At 42.3% G+C, this 15747-nt stretch overlaps 1 long non-coding RNA gene across 1 annotated transcript; it reads left to right on the forward strand.

The window, feature by feature from the left end:
* The first annotated feature begins 691 nt into the window (after nt 1–691).
* On the forward strand, nt 692–15085 carry LOC310851835. The gene is made up of 4 exons (XR_014567859.1): nt 692–850; nt 9633–9782; nt 11153–11311; nt 14997–15085. It is a non-coding gene; the product is annotated as an uncharacterized lncRNA (long non-coding RNA).
* Nucleotides 15086–15747: the final 662 nt, after the last annotated feature.

Below are 15747 nucleotides of genomic sequence, written 5' to 3' on the forward strand. Positions count from 1 at the left end.
CACTACCTTGAGCTTCTTAGAGGAAGTGGCTGCAGATAAATAAATGAATTAGAAAAATAAGAAATTGACAGCAAGTGAAATGGATAGATAGGTTCATCCCTAGTTCACGATCCTGTCCTAACACTGGCCAACCTAGTGACTAAGGAAAGTACACAATCAGGACCACACCACAGCAACACTCTGGCTTACTGTGGGTTCCAGCAACTGTTATTTGAAATATGCTACTTTTGATATTGGAGGTAATACATAGCCGTCATACTTAGTAGCCTTAGTAGTCTTATTCTCCATCAATTTATCTAATCCTCTTTAAAAGTCATTGAAATTGGGGGCATTCAGTGCCTCTTGTAGAAAATGCCATAGTTTAATTGGGCTCAGATCTACGCTTGTGACCAAACAGTGGGAAGAAAATGTATTTAAGTGAGAGTCTGGATGGGAGGAAAAGTTGGCTGTGAGAAAGGGAGGGTACACCTCCCCACTTCTTGGAAATAATTAAACCAGTGTTCTGAACAATGGCTACAAGAGTTTTAATTAATGAGTGTTTTATTCATTTCATTTCATCCTCTTCTATTAAAATGCTTATTAAATTAAACACTTTTTAATTTAAAAGTTTAATTCACGAACACCTCCTCCTCTGTACCTCATTAAGCAAACAGCAAAACAAAACAATGATGATGATGATGATGATGATGATGATAATTCATGAATCTTTTCCTCCTGTCCTCAGCGGTACGTCTAATGTGCAAACATAAGTTTAACAGGACTGGATTCACAGATAATAGCAATGCAGATACACCTTGTAATAATAATGTTATGTATACCTGTTCTGCCAGTGTTCTGCGTACAAATATAGGTAAGATTTGCCTGTCTTTTTGTCTTTTGCTGTTGGATTTGACCTAGGTTAAGATATAGGTGAACTTTAAGGGTTCTACTAGCATATAGAAGTCTATGCTGGAACAACTCACCTATGAAAAAAGTGAGGTGAGGAAGCTGTGACACTTCAGCTGTAGATGAATTAGAACTCCCATCAGCCTCAGCTAGCCACCCACCAGTCAGGGATGATGGGAGATGCAGTCCAACAACATCTGAAGTAAGGAATGCATGGCTTGCATATGAAAATGGGGAATCTAACATCACCTGATCACAAGCAGTGGCTGAATTTGGTGCTGATCGCCAAGCTTGGAGAACTTTATTTGCATCAACCAGAAATCCCTATTGAGTCAAACCAATGAACTCCAGTTTGGTTTTGGTTATCAATCTAGGACAATAAGCCTGGAATATAAGCTGAATATCCCCTTTGCCGTAAATGACATTAAAATTGACAATCCTTTCACAGATGTATAAAAACTATTCAAAATCTGAGCAACCAGAATGGGAGATGATGGTGCTTCACACTTTTATGGCTCCTTGAGGGGGGCCTCAAGTAATTTTGAAATAATTCTCAGTGATGAAATGATGAGGAAGCCACCAACATGAAGGAAGTATTCCTGTAGTTCACCTCTTAAAAAGGGTTTCAGTCACACAGCTTGATTCATAGTGGGTCCCTCCTGTTGGGATACTGCCAGGGAAACACAGTCCATCATGGCCCCCAAGCGGCCTCTGGACGTCCATCGATCTCCCGTAGACACACAGTATCAGCAATTAGCGACATGAGCTCCAAAAATAGCCTGCCACATTCTAGAGCTGATGCACGCTCTCTATCAGCAGATAATGCACAGCGAAAGTTGCATGCAGGAGAGTATTATTTACAAATTTTATTCAGCGTTGATCAGAACAAAGAAAAACATGGCTGCCTGCTTCAGTGTCTCTGACACAGAGAGAGAAATGAAAGCAATAGAAAACATAAACTTCCTGTGATCAGGAAATGCGCAGACTCTGTGACTCACAAAGCCTGCTCCCTTTTAAGGTGGAACGGAAATATCCTAACACCTCCACCTTGATGGTTTTTGGTTCCTACTTGAACCATTGGTTAAGGTTGATTTGATCCCTTTGCTTGTTCCTGGTTAACCCACCACTCCTTTTACCCAGGTACCATTTGGCACTTCAGTGCCAAAATGCCTTGGGGCGATCCTGCGTGGGATGGTGCTTGCTTGATCATCTGTTCCAACATCACTGCTACATTCTTGGAGGGAGAGGCATAAGGGGGTAGTAAAGTTGGTGCAATGCAAGTGTCTTGCTAAGTGTCTTGTGTTCAACAACAGGAGTTCAGGGAAGCATGCCCTGAACCTGCAAGCTGTTAGGATCGACTAGAAGAGAGCGTGCAGTGTATGGCAGATGTATTGTCAGGTGTATGCAAAAAGGCATGATTCTTCATGCAATAAATTTGACCTAAAATGAAGTTCTGCAGAAATTCCAAATTTAATGCATTTTGCAAATTAATTGTGAACATAAAAAGAATGTCTGGTTCTATCGATTAAGGAGGAAAGAGTCTACTGCTTGTGATTGAGAGATGAACTCTTTTTTTAAAAATTGGATTTAATTCATTATAAAACAAAGACAACATATAAAACATAAATACACAGAGAAAAAATACATAAGACAAACTTAAAAATAATAATAATAAAGAGAGAAAAGAAAAAAAGAGAGAGAAAAAGAACATCACCTGACATAAGACATCAGCAAATTATCTTACATTAACTTACAGAACACTAAATTGACTTCACTTCATCTCGGTTTCGGAATGTGTTAAGAATATCTCTATCTGCAGTTTCTTTTCCTCAAAAAACTCTTTGCGTCACAGGCGTTATGTCACACCTACTGTGGTTTTAAAATTTTTTACTTCTGTTTCCATGTATACCATAAATTTATTCCATTCGTTGTTAAACTTTATGCCTTTTTGGTTTCTTATTTTCTGTGTCATTTTTGCCAATTCTAAATAATCCAATAGTTTAGATTGCCACTCATTTATGGTTGGGTTTTTTATGTCTTCCAATTCTGCGCTATTAAAGTTCTGGCAGCCACTGTTGCATACTGAAAAAGTGTTTGATCTTCCTTTTTGATTTCCTCTCCTATTATCCCCAGCAGAAATGCCTCGGGTTTTTTTATGAAGGTGTATTTAAGGATTATTTTTTTTAGCTCATTATAAATAGATTCCCAGAATTTTCTGATTACCTCACACGACCACCACATGTGATAAAAGTCACCCTCCTTGATCTTACATTTCCAGCATAATTTATCACCAGTTTTGTATATTTTTTCCAATTTTACAGGCATGATATACCACCTGTACATCATTTTATACATATTTTCCCTGAGTGTTATACATGCCGAGAATCTCATTCCTTTATTCCATAATGCCTTCCATTTATCAAACTCTATGTTATGTCCAAGGTCCATTGCCCATCTCACCATTACCTCCTTTACTTCCTCATCCTTAGTGTCCCATTCAAGCAGCAAGCAGATTTCCTATTTTCGATAGGAGTTTTGTTTTGCTCTCTAATATTTCAATCTGGAATCTAGATTTTTTCTCACTCATACCATTCTTTTTATCTTCAGTCCATTTAGAGTTGATTTGGTGAAATTGGATCCAACCTGTCAATTTGTTTTTTATTTCTTCATATGGCCTAATCCTCCAACCATTCTCTGTTTTTACTAGCAAGTCTTCATAGGTCCACCTTTCTCCTTCAATGTTTGTTTTTTTATTGTTAGAATATCAATTGGTGATAATCACCAAGGGGTATTTTGTTCCAGTAATTTTTTGTTTCTATCCCACACTTCTAGCAGTGACCCTCTAAAAATGTGGTTAGAAAATCCTTTATGGACCTGTCCCTTGTTGCGCCATAGGTAAGCGTGCCAACCGAATCTTAAGTTAAATCCTTCTAAGTCTAACAGGTCTTTATTTTTAATAATAATCCAATCTTTAACCCAACAAAGGCACTAGGCTTCATAGTATATAACTTTAAATTTGGAACCACGAATCCTCCCCTATCTCTTTGATCTGTAAGTAATTTGAATCTAATTCTTGGTCTTTTTCCTTGCCAGATAAATTTAGAGAGTATTTTCTGCCAGTCTTTAAATATTGAGGTTCCCCTCATTTTCGGTATATTTTGGAATAAGAATAGCAATTTCGGTAATAAACTCATTTTAATAGCCGCCATTCTCCCCGACCAAGAAAGTTTTATTCTGTTCAAAGTATCTAGGTCCTTCCTTATTTCTTTCCAAGTAGTTATATAGTTATCTTCCATCAGATTTATATTCTTCATCGTTAACCAGATTCCAAGGTATTTTACTTTTTTTGTTGCTTTAATTCCAGTCTGAGTTTCAAGCTGGTTTTTGATCTCTTCTGTCAGATTTTTAGTCATCATTTTAGTTCTATTTAATTTAAAGCCAGATAGTTTTCCAAATTCTTCTAGCATATCTAACACCTTACCGACACTCTCTTTTGGTTCCTCCAAAGACAACATAAGATCATCGGCATATGCTTTCAATTTTTATTCTTTCACTCCAATTTTAATTCCTCGAATCTCTGGGATTTTTCTTATCTTATTTGTAATTATCTCTAACATCATAATAAACAAAAGAGGTGACAGAGGGCACCCCTGTCTTGTACCTTTTGAAATTTCAAAAGATTCTGTTAGGTTGTTATTAATAATTAATTTAGCACTTTGTTGTGAGTAAATTGCTTTTATTCCTTCCAGGAACGTGCCCTCTATCCCTGTCATTTCCAAACATTTTATAAAAAAACGCCAGAATACATTGTCAAAAGCCTTTTCAGCATCAATGAACATTAAAACTGCGGGAATTTCATTTTTGGATTCCAAGTATTCAATAATGTTTATTGTGTGTCTTATGTTGTCCTTTATTTGCCTATTTGGTAGAAAACCAGCCTGATCTGTATGGATAAGATTGACTAAACACTTTTTAAGTCGGCTCGCCATTACGTCTGCGAAAATCTTATAATCATTATTCAATAATGAAATCGGTGTATAGTTTTTAATGTTAAGTCTGTCCGAATCCGTTTTCGGTATCAGTGTAATGTATGCCTCTTTCCATGACGCTGGTATTCTTCCTCCTCGTAAAATCTCATTCATTACTTCACATAACACCAGTGTTATAAGTTCTTCTAGGACTTTATAGTACTTGGCCAATAAACCATCTGGGCCTGAGGCTTTCCCCAATTTCATCCTCTTTATCGCCTCTTGAATTTCCTCTGCTTTTATGGGTTTATTTAATGCAGTTCTTTCCTCTTCCGATATGCTGTTAATTCTATTTTCTTCTAAATATTTTCCTATTTCTGTTACATCTTCTTCTTCTCTTTTATATAGGTGTTCAAAAATTTTAAGGAAGCTCTTTTTTATTTCCCTAGGGTCCTCCAAGACTTGTTCTTCTACTTTTATTTTATTGATGACACTTAGTTTTCTTCTTTTTCTCAGTTGCCATGCCAGAAACTTTCCAGTTTTGTTTGCCAATTCAAAAAAAATTTGTTTCATTAACTTAATTCCCCATTCCACCTCTTGGTTTATTAATATTGAGTATTGTGTTTGCAACATCTTGTGCAATTGCTTGTTCCCATCATCTTTGGTTTTTCTATCAAGATCTTTTCACATTTCTTAATTGGTTAATTAATTCTTCTTTTTTTTGTTCTCTCACCTTTTTTCTTTGACTATTTTGTTGTATCAGAAAACCCCTTAACACTGCCTTACTGGCATCCCAAACTATATCCATATTTGTCTCCTTATTAATATTGAACTCAAAATATTCTTTTAAGGTGGTTTTAGCTTTTTCAATCACTTCTTCTTTTTCAAACAAATAATCATTCATTCTCCATTTATACATACCCTGGATCTTCCAATTTAGATGTAACATTATTGAGCTGTGATCAGATAGTGTTCTAGGTTGTATCTCACATTTTGACACTCTTATTGTTAATTCTCTTGATATCCATATCTGATCCAGCCTGCTCCAACTCCGATGTGGCTCCGAAAAGTGAGTGAACTGTTTTGTCGTAGGGTTTTTGTGTCTCCATATATCTATTAAATCTAAGTTTTCCTCAAGGTGAATTAAACGATCTCGGAAGTTTCCCTTGATTTAAATTCTTCTTTTTCGAGCTTCTATCTAATTCTGGTGTTGGCACTCCATTTAAATCTCCAAGCAGGACCAACTTGTTGTTCTCTAAATCTAGTAAAACTTGTTCCAGTTTTTTAAAAAACTCTGTTTTATTTGTGTTTGGTGCATAGACCGTTACCACGTTCAGTTTTCTCCCTGGTAGTTAATTTGTACTCCTAGAATTCTTCCTTCCTCATCCTTACATATTAATTTAGGTTCTAATCTCTCTTTCACATATATTACTACCCCTCTTTTTTTCTTAGAATCTGAATTAATGAATTCTATTCCCAACTTTTTATTTATTAGAATATGTTTGTGTTTTTTGGCAACATGCGTTTCTTGGCAACAAATCACATCAATGTTTTTTTTCTTTACAATTTTCTCAAATTTATTTCTCTTGGACTTTTCGTTAAAGCCATTAACATTCCAAGACAAAAACTTAAGAGTCATTTCAGTTTATAGCTAACCACACTTTATCCTAGTTTCTGATTTAAATTCTGGTACTTCTGTTTCCAGTAGTCTCCACCTCTTCCCCTCCTCTTCCTCCCCCGATCCTGTGTCTTCCGCTTCTTCCTCCACCTCCCCTCCCCTCCTCTCCTCCTCATCCTCCTTCCCTCCCCTCCCTCTCCTCTCCTCCATGTCTATTTCTCCTCCTCCATGTCTTTCCTCTTCCTTACCCAGCTCCTTTTCATATCTTCTCAAAAACTTTCCTGCTTCTTGTATGTCTGTCAATCTAAACTTTTTATTCTTGTAAAAAAAGGAAATCCCTTCTGGGAATTCCCATTTGTACTGTATTGTGTTTCTCTTCAGGACACTTGTTAATTGTCTGTATTGTCCCTTTTGCGCAGAATCCTGATTGGAATTTCTTTAAAGATGATAATTGGACGGCCTCCAATCATTAACTTTCTTTTGTAGCTTGTTCTTAGTATTGTGTTCTTCATTTCAATAGAATTAAATATTACTAAACAATCACCAGGAATTTTTTTTGACTTAGTTTGTTGTGGTTTCCCTCTTATTCTGAAAGCACTCTCTCTTGTATATGCAACTTGTTCTTCTTTTATTTCTAACCATTTTGCAAGTTCTTTAACCATTTTTTCTCTTATATTCTCATTTACTTCTTCTATGACACCTCTGAATTTTAAATTAAGTTGTTTCTAATGCATTTCTGTCATGGCTAAATTGTCCCATAATTGTTCTTGCGTTTTATTTAAATCTTTTACTTCTTCCTTCAATTTTTCTGTTTCTTTCTTTTGGTCTCTCAATTTTTTGGGGGTTCTTTTATTGGTTTCCTCAATTATTTTTGACTTGACTGTCAAGTCTTGTATCTTCTTAGAAAGTTCTCCTATGGCACTTTCTATTTTCCTATCTATCTGTTCCAGTATTTCTCCTAATTTGCTTTCCATGTGTAATTCACTTTGCTTAAACTCCTCTTTAATCTTTAACCATAGAATGTCTAAATCTCTGATTTCCTCTTGTCGGGATGCCTTTCTCTCTCCTGGAGTCCCCCCGACATTTTATGGTTTATTTCTCAGTAATTAGCTTTGCTTTTAACTCTCTCCCCTAGGGGGCACACAATCTTTCCTCTACCCTTTATCTATATATTCTTATGTCCTTTCCTTACATCACTTTATTTCCTCTTTAGTTTTCATCCAGCCTTTATCCCCCAAATGAAAATAGAAGTCTCTCATTGGCTTATTCAAATTATGCAGTCCCACTAGCTTCACCAATGACCTTTTGTTATCATATATTTAGGTTATGTTAGTGTGTTAATATAGTTATTTCAACAACAACAAAAAAGAAAGCAGAGTAAAAGACAGAAATCACAGATGGTAATCTCTTTTTGTAGTCCAAAAGAGATTGTACAATCTCTGTAGTTTTCTGTAGTTTTCAGCCACTTGTCGGCCTAATCCAGTTCATTGCCTCAGGTTCTAAATTTTATTAGTTCACTTTTGTAGTCCTAAAAGAGATGTGAATATTTCAAGAAGTCCTCACTGGTTACATCAAATAATGTCCGGCTTTTCAGAACCTGAAGTTGTTCAACATGTCATTTGCTTTTCTCAGGTTTGAGTTCAGTTGGTTATTTATGTCAAAGTATAGAAAGACATAGGGACGCGGGTGGCGCTGTGGGTAAAAGCCTCAGCTCCTAGGGCTTGCTGATCGAAAGGTCGGCGGTTCGAATCCCCGCGGCGGGGTGCGCTCCCAGCGCCTGCCAACCTAGCAGTTCGAAAGCACCCCCAGGTGCAAGTAGATAAATAGGGACCGCTTTCTAGCGGGAAGGTAAACGGCGTTTCCGTGTGCGGCTCTGGCTCGCCAGATGCAGCTTGTCACGCTGGCCACGTGACCCGGAAGTGTCTGCGGACAGCGCTGGCCCCCGGCCTATAGAGTGAGATGGGTGCACCAACCCCAGAGTCTGTCAAGACTGGCCCATACGGGCAGGGGTACCTTTACCTTTATAGAGGTACCTTTACCTTTATAGAAAGACATCTTGGATTACCGTATTTTTTGCTCTATAAGACTCGCTTTTTCCCTCCTGAAAAGTAAGGGGGAATGTGTGTGCGTCTTATGGAGCGAATGCAGGCTGCGCAGCTGTCCCAGAAGCCAGAACAGCAAGAGGGATTGCTGCTTTCACTGCGCAGCAATCCCTCTTGCTGTTCTGGCTTCTGAGATTCCGAATATTTTTTTCCTTGTTTTCCTCCTCCAAAAACCAGGTGCGTCTTGTGGTCTGGTGCGTCTTATAGAGTGAAAAATATGGTAAATACTGTTCCTGTTCAAGTTGGTATAGTCAGGTTAAATTCTCCTCAAAACTGAGGGTAAGGAGGATAGGTTCTTAATTATGTTATTATAGTGGAAACAAAAAGAAAAAGAAAAAGGGAGGGGGAAGTCAGATGAGAAAGAGGGATGAGAAAAGAAGTAGGATGAGAAAAGAAGGAGGGCAAAATTCTCTAATTTAAAGCAGAGGTGAAAATATCATGAATAACATAAGGGAACGTGGAAAGAGAGAGAGAGTGGGAAGGGAAAAGACCAGAAATTTATCGGCAGGAGATAATTGCAGCCTTTGCAGAAAATTCTGAAGAAACTTCTAAGATTCAAAGCGTCCCAAGGGTCCTCAGATTAAAGTTCTTCAAATTAGAGTTCCAGATGCTTTAACTTCATAAATTTCCTGTCCTAGCCGTTCAAAGCATACATTGAGTAAGTCTCAGAAACCTTGATTGATTGAGAGATGAACTCTTAAATGCCTGCAGAAAACCTTTCTTTTCCACCAGGCCTATGCAGACCATTAAGAATACACTGGTTTATTGAAATCTATTTACTTTTAATATGGTTCTTATTGTATCTTTTATGTATTATAACTGAAAAACATTTTAATATTTCTTTCCTTTTATGATATACCAGTGTGCACACATTTAAATAAATAAACAGCACCTCACTTTAGATTGCCAAATTGAATAATACCTTCCATATTGTATTTTTCAAAAGGTCCTGATTCGGGTAACACAGAAAATTGGAACCATTATATTGAATGTGCTTTAGTAGCAATAGACCACATTTCCACCCAGATCCTGATAGTTCTTTCAAATTCTTTTTCATAGAAAAACCGGAAGTGCAAATTGAGAATATATGTGTGCCATCCAACTCTTGTTACTTAGGCGATTACAGCTTTACTGCAGGGGATGGTAAATTCTTTGAGATGAAGACACAATGCTGCAACACTGACTATTGTAACAATGAAACTCTCAGCCGTAAGTTTCTGCATCATTGTGGAATCATTAACATGTTAGGGCTGTGCACTGGATTTGGCCACGGCTTGGATCCTTTGTCAATCAGCAGTACTTAGAGAATCTGTGCCTCGTTCAGATGGGGTGAGACAGCCCCAGATGGCTGTAGGTTGGGTTGAGCAGCTCAGGACTATTAGGGGCTCTCAACGGGTGGGAATTCAGATTGGACAGAAAGTCGGGCATGAGGAGATACTGTGAAAAAGAGGGACCTAATAGGCAGCAGGGAGGGACCTACTAGGGATGGATTGCCTTTCCAGCCAGGCCCCTCCTTCTTCCTGTCCCTTGAAGTAGCACCAAGAAGGATCAGATATACCATATTTTTCACCCTATAGGATGCACTTTTCCCCCTCCAAAAATGAAGGGGAAATCAGTGTGCATCCTATGGGGTGAATACAGGCTTTCGCTGAAGCTTGGAAAGCGAGAGGGATGTTGGTGCCGCCATCCGGCTGTTCCTCTACCTGGTTTGGAGGCTGGCGCTGGCGTGCTTCTCCCCAGCGCCAGCCCCACAAGCTTGGGGGAAAGCGGGGAGGCGGAGCGCCGCCATACCGCTATTCCCTGACCTGGTTTTTTTGGGGGGGAAATAAAGGGAAAAAAATTTCCCTTTATTTCCCCCCAAAAAACCTAGGTGCGTCCTATGGGGCGGAGTGTCCTATGGGACGAAAAATACGATATAATTGGATACCTAAGCTCCTGAACTGCTCATAAATAGCTTATGGTCCCTTCAAGTTCACTTTCAATTGGATGTTTCAAATATGGACCTTACAACCCACCTATCTTATTCAAGTGTCCTCCTGAATTAAGCTGGTTCTTCTCTGTCTTTTAATTGGCAAGCACTACCTAAGCCAGCAGTTATAATGGTGCAAATATAAGACCCTACCTAACAGCATTCTCTGAAATTTGTTTATTGAATTTATTGAATTTTTGTACCAACCTGTACCTGGGTGTCTCGGGGCGGTTCACAAAAATTATTGGATAGCTCATTGCTGAAGAGCAGAAGAGAGAAAGAATCTCTGTACAAAAATGGAGGACTAAGAAACTATATTTTCAGAGAGGCTACACCATAATCGATGGCATGAATACATTCAGAGAGATTAAAAGTTCACACTCTCCCACCCCACTTTGGGTAAAGGTCATTCATCTCAGAGACCAATGGTGACTTTGTCCCATGCTCAACCCTGAACCCAGATTGTTTCTAGATCATGTTTTCATCCAAGAACACTTGCAGCTGCCCCAGCAGAACAGTAAGTTTCTAGGGTGGATTCCATTTATATAACACAGAGATACAAAAACAGACAAAGACATTAACATGCTCACTTTACATTTGATCTTGGAAGTTCCTGATCGCAACATGCTGGCTGAAAATGGTCTGCGATGCCCAGCCTGCTTCTCCAAAGGAGAAAATGAGAAAGTGAGAAAGTGTAAAAGTGAGAAGACCGTCAACTGCCTTGAGAATGAGACCCAATGTGCTGATTTTAGAGGAGCTTTTGCTAGAGGTAACATTGCTATTCAGTCAGGGGGAAAGGCCTAGACATGGGCTGGATCACACAGACTCTGTCCTAATCTCCTTCTCTCCCTTCCTCCCTCTCTTTTTCCATTGGACTTTGCTGGAAAAGTGAAAGGGATCATATCTCTTACTGGCTGCACTCTGCACTCTTCCTTGGTGTTTTGCCTGCCTGGACTTTGCCCTTTAACTTTCATAATGCACTTGCTTGTCTAGAAGCAGGATTCAGATCGGGATGTTTATATTAAATACTCTTCTGAACCAAAGAGGAAAATGCATTCATTGCTCCACCCCAGTTGCATCTGGATCTTTCCACCACTGGGATGCAGTGCAGGACAAAATGTGTGCCTCTTTCTCAAAAAGCATATTTCTTATGTAAAAGAAATGTAATTAAATTTCCTTAAATTCTGTGACAATGAGCAGTATCTGGCTAACTCAGACCATTAGTGCAAGGATTTATAGTTGTGCAACAGAATTTCCACTCTCTTCTGCCTGTAGGTGCTCCGTATCCTCCTAAAAGCTACTCCAAAGATTTAGCTGTCATAATTTAACTAAATTTGTAAAAAGATGCCGTATTTTTCGCCCTATAGTACACACTTTTCCCCCTCCAAAAATGAAAGGGAAATGTGTGTGCGTCCTATGGGGCAAATGCAGGCTTTCGCTGAAGCCTGGAGAGCGAGAGGGGTCGGTGTGCACCGCCGGGCTCCCATGGCTTGCGGAGAGCTGCCTGCACCCCGAAGCCCAGGCGCGCTGAGCAGTCACGCCCTGGCTTTGGGTAGCTCTGCGCAAGCTGCGGGAGCCCTCTCATGGCTTGTGCAGAGCTGCCTCTTATTCCGAAGCCCGGGCGTGCTGAGCAGTCACGCCCAGGCTTCAGGTAGCTCTGCGCAAGCTGCGGGAGCCCTCTCATGGCTTGTGCAGAGCTGCCTGTACCCTGAAGCCCGGGCGTGCCGAGCAGTCACGCCCGGGCTTCGGGGAAGCTCTCCGCAAGCCGTGGGAGGGCTCCCACGGATTGCGGAGAGCAGCCTGTTCTGGGGGCTGGGGTTGGGGGAAGCTCGGTCTTGCCCCGCCCCAGCCCCGCGCCTGGGGGGGAAATAAAAATTGTTTTATTTATGCCCCCCCAAACTAGGTGCGCCCTATGGGCTGGTGCGCCCTATGGGGCGAAAAATACGGTAAATTGCTTTATATGCCAGTGTTTCCCAACCTTTTTTGGGCAAAGGCACACTTGTTTCATGAAAAAAATCTCGAGGCACACCACCATTAGAAAATGTTTAAAAAATTAACTGTGTGCCTATATTGACTATATATAAAGTAACTCTCTTTAATAGGCATCAAATAAACACAAAGAAAGTATTTTATAATTACTTTATTATGAAATAGGACGCACCTACTTTTTTTGGGGGGGGGAAATAAAGGAAAAAAATTTTCCTTTATCTCCCCCCCCCCAAACCAGGTCGGGGAACAGTGGGATGGCGGTGCTGCACCTCCCCGCTGTCCCCCGAGCTTGTGGGGCTGGCCCATGTCTGCCTGGCGCGAGGGGCACTCTGCTTCAGGGCGCCCCGCGCGTCGGGCGGCAGGCTACAGTGCGCAGCATGGGGAACCCTCTGTTTCAGGGTGCCCCACGCGCCCCCCGGGTGCGCAAGGCTTGCCAACACGAGCGCGGAGCACGGGGCGTCCTCCGAAGGGCGCCCCGTGCTCTGCGCTGCCAGCTGCCGCCCGCAAGCCTTGCGCTCTCGGGGGGAGATCCCCCAGGTGCGCAAGGCTGGCCAACAGCAGCGCGGAGCACGGGGCGTCCTCAAAAGGGCGCCCCGTGCTCCCGGCTTCCGCCCGCAAGCCTTGCGCTCTCGGGGGGAGATCCCCCGGGTGCGCAAGGCTTGCCGACACCAGCGCGGAGCACGGGGCGTCCTCCGAAGGGCGCCCCGTGCTCCGCGCTGCCAGCTGCCGCCCGCAAGCCTTGCGCTCTCGGGGGGAGATCCCCCGGGTGCGCAAGGCTGGCCAACACCAGCGCGGAGCACGGGGCGTCCTCCGAAGGGTGCCCCGTGGTCCGCGCTGCCAGCTGCGGCCCGCAAGCCTTGCGCTCTCGGGGGGAGATCCCCCGGGTGCGCAAGGCTGGCCAACACCAGCGCGGAGCACGGGGCGTCCTCCGAAGGGCGCCCCGTGCTCCGCGCTGCCAGCTGCCGCCCGCAAGCCTTGCGCTCTCGGGGGGAGATCCCCCGGGTGCGCAAGGCTTGCCAGCACCAGCGCGGAGCACGGGGCGTCCTCCGAAGGGCGCGCCGTGCTCCGCGCTGCCAGCTGCCGCCCGCAAGCCTTGCGCTCTCGGGGGGAGAACCCCCGGGTGCGCAAGGCTTGCCGGCACCAGCGCGGAGCACGGGGCGTCCTCCGAAGGGCGCGCCATGCTCCGCGCTGCCGGCTGCTGTCCGCAAGCCTTGCTCCCGCCGCCCGCCTCGCCCGCCTCCCTCCCACGGCACACCAGGCAATGTCTCGCGGCACACTAGTGTGCCGCGGAACACCGGTTGGGAAACACTGTTATATGCATTATAATACTGTGGTACCAGACGGCGATGTGGAGTCCTATCTTTCTGCATTGGGATTTCACAACACATTGAACCAAATTATTTAACTGTATCACTGTATTCATGTGCCTGCATCCAGCCTTACATGCACCCCCCCACCCCTTTCAACAGCGTTTTTGAGGAATAATACTCTTTGGAGAGGGACCAATTTTACCACACCCTTCCTTCCTGAAAAGAAGAGGGGATTGGAAATGAATAGGGGAGGGGTATATGGGCTGATTTGCCCCAGGAAGGAAGAGGCAGAGTCCAGGCCATTTGAGCTGCCTCTGCCCTACACCCCCCCATCCTTTGCCTGCCCTTTGCTAGTTTCACTTTTGAGAGCTAATTAAGAATTCGGATAGGAGTTCCTGATTGGCTTTTGGGACCCCCTTTTCTCCCACTTCATGTTAGATGTGTTTAACATGAAAATAGATATGGCAAAATAAAAGGAGGATTCTCTGGATGGCTAGGTCACAGTTTTTGACAGTGCGGGAGCCTCAGTTGGCATCCAACCATCCTGAGAAACAATGGAGTGCAACTCCAGCTTCTTATGCGGCTGGATCACCTTGTTGACTCACGGCAGGTTGTTTTCAAATATCTTTGTGTGGCCACAGCATGTGCCTTTTTAACAGGCCCAGGAGATACTCGGATTGAATTCCTGTCATTTTAATGCAAATCACCAGACCACAAGAATTTGATTTAAATAATATATATAAATAATATAGTAGTAATAATAATAATAATAATAATAATAATAATAATAATAATAATAATAATAATAAATTATTATTATTATTATTATTATTATTTTGTTAACATGGTTAATTAGGGCAGTTTTCAGAACCTCTAATTTCATTATATTTTATAAATATAACCTGTTTATTAATAAACTTCATGTCTTGAGACTCCTTTGGGTGCCAATTTTGATTATATCTGAGTAATTTTTTTACCTGAATTCCTAATGCTGAAAATTATGTACATTCATGTTATGATGAAATTATATTTTTCAGATTTCTTAAATATACCCTTTTTAAAACTAACGTGTTAAAATTCTCATTCACCATCACAGGCACCATCTCCTATTCCCTGGGAAAAGGACTAAAGTCAACACTTCTTTTTGTTTTCCAGATTTCTTCTTTATCACCTTTTTCACTTTCAAAGGTTGTGCAACAACAAAATTTTGCGCCATCCGGAAAAATGGAGGAAGAATTATTGGAAGAGGAACTGCTCTTCAGAGGTTTCGGAGGCTCTCTGTATCCCAACAGCTCCCCTGCCTCCCTCCCCTGTTCCAATATCAGTCCCCTGACATCCACTCCCCCTCACCCCCCCCCATCGGTGGGGTCCAGAGCTGCTTCCCACTCACTGGCGTTGGCCGGAGGGGGGAAAACAATGAAGGAATTGTCCTCCTCCTCTGTGGAATCAAAAAATGCTTCCCCCCGACAATCCTTGCCCTGGTGGGAGGTCCCAGGAAATTTCCTCCTCATCAGAGACCTCTGCAACTTCGTCCCCTATTCCCTCCCCCTCCCCTGAGGGCGGGAATCCCTCAAAGTCACCCTCGTCCACTGTGGGTCCAAACACTTCCCCAAAAAACAACTTCGGGGGTTTGGGCTTGTGCCAGAAGAGTGCGTGGAACTCCTCTATGAGATACTCCTCAGTCACACGCCCCACCAGAATCCATGCGTTTCCTGAACTAGGAACCCCCTCCCAGGCAAATAGGTATTCTAGTTGATGTCCGTTCCACCTGGAGTCAAGTATCTCCATCACTTCATTATAGAGTTCCCTTTCTTCTACGCTAGGTGGGGTGGGGCCCCCCTGTTCCCTCCCCCAGAAACTGTGCCCCTCCCTGTAAGGCAACAGCAGAGACCTGTGAAGCACTGCA

The sequence above is a fragment of the Podarcis gaigeae genome (assembly GCF_964106915.1).
Source record: "Podarcis gaigeae genome assembly, chromosome: 8".
NCBI classification, from domain to species: Eukaryota; Metazoa; Chordata; class Lepidosauria; order Squamata; family Lacertidae; genus Podarcis; species Podarcis gaigeae.